Genomic DNA, 5,000 nt, shown 5'->3' on the forward strand with positions numbered 1-5,000 from the left:
TGCCCTCATTTAATAAAAAATGCGGAAATAACTTTAATCATATATATCGCTTGTGTGCGTGTGCGTGTGTTTGTGTACGGATTACATAACTGTATAGAAGTAGATAAATAGAAAAAAAGAAAATATATAATTTTCACGTAATTCAGACCATGATCTTGAATAACAATAAAACGGCAACTGGGATAACAATAAAACAATAAAGATAATTACTAAACGGCAACAGGAATAACAATAACACAATAAAGATAACGGAAAAGCATCCTACTATAACCCACACAGATATCCCAAAGGGTGGAGTAACTTTCGAAAGAAACTACCCGTGATCACAGCTACGCGTTCCTCGACGTCTTTGTATGCCTCGTACAGTGTGTCTGCAGACAAGTTTAAGCTGTTCGAGCTACACGAGGATTCCTGCTGTAAGAAATGTGGACAAATAACTGTCTTCCTTGACAGAGCAAAGGCTGAATGGGAGTAATGTAAGCTTGATGGATACTGTATACACACACACACACACACACACACATATATATATATATATATATATATATATATATATATATATATATGTGTGTGTGTGTGTGTGTGTATACATATACATATATATATACGTATATACAGTGTATATATATATATATATATATATATGTATATATATATACAGTATATATATATATATGTTGAGATATTTTCCTTTTACTGTATATCATAACTGTAAGCTTTCATTATTGTTAATAGCAAAATTATTTGTGAAAGTGTTTTGGTCTCAAGACTGAGAAATGGGTGGCTTTTAACCTATTTCATTTTGTTCCAAAAATCCCAGCTCTAAACTCCGAGCAAATACAATTCAAAAGTATCGGAACATTTTCTTACGGACACGAATAAGCAATCAAAGGTCTTAAAGCCGCTCATGAATGGCAGAAGCAAAGGACAGTGACGATGCCCTGGAGACTGACCATATATACCTATGATCAGAGCCCAAGCCCCTTCTCCACCCAAGCTAGAACCAGAGAGGGCAAGGCAATGGCTTCTAATGACTCAGCAGGTAGACCTGTAGTCTCCCCCCACCCCAACACACACTACAAAAAACTGAGTTTAAGCTGGACTCGAACCCCAGTCCAGCAGATAGTCAGGCTGAGACGTTACCAATGGGCCACAGCAATAATCATCAGCTCATTACCAAGAAGGTGAAACAGGTTAAATAATGTCATTTTAGTTGATAGACTATTGTTGCGACAGTTACTGTGCAGCTTTGTAAAAACAGACGCCTGTGATATTCCCGGCACACACTAGCCCACAGCTGTATTTTATTTTACCCTTTACCTTCCATCAGTCACATTTATGTACAATGATTTTAATACATTAGAACGTTGTAAAACGAATCTAGAGGTTTATCTGTTCAATAAACCACATAAAGGTTTAAAGGCCACTCATGAATGGCAGAGGTCATGGACAGTGACATTGCCCTATCACGCAGAGCAATACCCTAGAGATTCATCCTTTTTACATATAATCAGTGCCCAAGACCCCTCTCCATCTAAGCTAAGACTAAGGAGGCTCAGGCAATGGCTGTTGATAACTCAGCAGACAGACCTGTATGCTCCCCATAACACCCCATCCTTAGCTCCCAAGGATGGTGAGAGTGCAGCGACCAAAGGAACTAACGATTTTGAGCGGGATTCGAACCCCAGTCTGGGTTTCACCAGTCAGGGACGTTATCACATCGGCCACCACAACACAAGACAGGCATAAGCATCAATAACATTGTTTCCCAAAGTCAACTAAAGTGTATGAGCTATAAAATTTTAGTTTGTTTGTAGAAATACCATTAAAACAACATGACAGTTTTATAGTTTAGTCCATAACTCTTTCAGCAGCCTAATGCAGATACAATGGCTTTTTTCTTTTTCTATATATCTATCAGGTAAATTATTGATATATTATATAGGACAGAAAAATAACTGATAATTAAATTAATAAAAATGTCAATCTACACACGCACACAATATGTGAATTATATATATATATATATATATATATATATATATATATATATATATATATATGTGTGTGTGTGTGTGTGTGTGCGCGCGCACACGTGCGTAAATTAATAAAAAATGAAAACAAAAGAAAGCGTACTGTATGGAGAGAGAGAGAGAGAGAGAGAGAGAGAGAGAGAGAGAGAGATAATTTATATTTTATGACGCTGTTACAAAGAACACTAAACAGCAACACCCTCAAAGACATGACTCACCTTATCATAACGCATGATGATGACTTAATACCGTGTTATCACAATTTGTTATCTTCCAAGCAATTTGTGTTAATTTGCTTTCACGTTCTAAGTAAAGCACGCTAGACACGTCAAGGAATTCCGATATAATCATAGTACGTAAAATGACTTAAGGGGCCCGGCCGGTAAGGCAATAAATATATGGGGATATATGACGAAAGACGCAAAATCCTGAAAAAAAAAAAAAATCACTGAGCTTCGTATGGCAATGGAGAATGCGTATACGAAATATTTTTCTCAAAATTCCTCTTACTTTCATAGTTACGTGGTAATTAGTAAAAGTATCTCAATAAGCCAAAAACATTGATCCCTACAAGAAAATACAGTATTTATTCTGTTATCATAAATTTTGATAATTATTACAAAATTATTATAAAACAAATTGTGGGCAATGACATCTGTATAGATTCCATGAGTCACAAGACTGGAAGTTATTTAAGGAAAGACTTCACTGGACCATCGGAAGTGAAAGATAGACTTACGTGATAATTATTGGTAATTGTATTTCTTCCTGTAATGTTATCAAAAATTGATTAGAACGTTTAGCTAAACCGGTATTATCCTATTCATATTAGATGTTAATAAAGAACGAAGTTCTCTCTCTCTCTCTCTCTCTCTCTCTCTCTCTCTCTCTCTCTCTCCTCTCTCTCTCTCTCTCTCTGTATATATATATATATATATATATATATATATATATATATATATATATATATATATATATATACACTGTATATATATATATATATATATATATATATATATATATATATACATATAAATATATATATATATATATATATATATATATATATATATATTATATATATATATAAGTATAACTTGATTCATCAATAGAATTCTATGCTTTAAGCGATCAGCAACTCGAAATTGAAAGCTGCTTTTATAACGATCAAAGGTAAACCTGTATTTCCTATTAGGTAAGACACAATATATACTTTATACCCTTTGCACAATATTTCAATAAAGATTGCCAGAGTTCACATTCATAATCTAATCAATTTACCTTTACTTAATACTGCAAATACTAAGTGATTCTTGAAGTAGATAAAAAAAAAACTAACAGTAGACGCCACTTAAAAAATATCACCAGGAAAAAAAATAATCTGATTAGTTAGAACATTAGATAAATTATTAAATGTATTCCTGGATATATTAAATATTAAAACATTTCTCAGAATTATTATTATCAAAAGGGATTAACCAACCCAATGAATCAAGTTTACTCTTACAGCGCTGGCACTATTAAATTCGGGAAGTAAAAGTATTTATATCAATGCTAAAAAATAAACAAAATAAAACATATAATAAATATATTGGACAAAAATAATAAATAAATCATTAGTTCAAAATCTCTGATAAAAAAATATTTAAATCTTTATAAAACCTGTTTCTTAAAAAAGTCAAAATCTTAAAAATGGAGAAATTTTAAGCCCGATATAAGGTCAATAAACCTTTTCTCACCGAACCATAAATCATTCTTTTTTAAGATATTCATATTCGCTAAGAATATGTTATGTTTCTAAAAAAAAAAAAAAAAAAAAAAAAAAAAAAAAGTCAAAATCTTAGAAATTGAGAAATTCTGTCAGATAACACGCCAATAGAACTTTCCTCGCCAAAACATAAGTAACTCTTTTTCTAAAACTTTACAATTGCTAAAAATATGTTATATTTCTTTAAAAAAAAGTTAAAATCTTAGAAATGGAGAAATTCTCAGTCTGATAAAAGGACAATAAAACTTTTCTCACCTAAACATAAATACCTCTTTTTCTAAAACTACTTTTGTTAAAAATATAACTTTATTCAAATATCTCTCTCTCTCTCTCTCTCTCTCTCTCTCTCTCTCTCTCTCTCTCTCTCTCTCTCTCTCTCTCTCTCTCTCTCTCTCTCTTAAAAATTGTATTTCATGGTTAAAATACAGCCAAAGAAAATGCCATCTGCTCCATTGCAGCAAATCCACGGCAAAGCTATCCTCATTCGTGAATCCTCTTCGGGGTACTTTTCAACGGATCGAAGTTAATTTCTTAAAAGGGCGTTGTGCCTCGGCTGCTCAACCATTAGTCAAATTGCCTCCCTTGACTTTAATTTCACTCTATCATCTTCACTCCTTCGAAGTATGTGGCTTTGCATTAAAGTACATTACGATATTTCAGTAAACAAAAACACATATTTGAAGTCGGACAATGTGATCTTGACCTTGAAATATTAACCTTTTAAAGTATTTCAAGTCACATTTTGTTGTTCCCTTATTTTTTCATTGTGGCCTATTGCTGCTCACACCAGACTCATTTGATCTGTTACAAGATTTATAGCTCTAGGTAGTAAAGTGAGGTTGTTGGTTAATGTTCAACGATAGTGTACGCTACCCGTCAAATTCAACGCCTATATGTATAGATAAATATGCTAACACACGCAACCCCCCACCCCCACACCAAGGTATGACTACTTCCTCCCCCCCCCTAACCATAGTTGGAGAAAGCTTAGCGTGACCGAAAATAATTTATATATATATATATATATATATATATATATATATATATATATATATATATATATATATATATATATATATATATATACATACATACTTTCTATATATACTGTATATATATATATATATATATATATATATATATATATTTATATATATATATATATATATATATATATATATATATATATATATTTATAT

The sequence above is a fragment of the Palaemon carinicauda genome, chromosome 8 (assembly GCF_036898095.1).
Source record: "Palaemon carinicauda isolate YSFRI2023 chromosome 8, ASM3689809v2, whole genome shotgun sequence".
In the NCBI taxonomy this organism is placed as follows: Eukaryota; Metazoa; Arthropoda; class Malacostraca; order Decapoda; family Palaemonidae; genus Palaemon; species Palaemon carinicauda.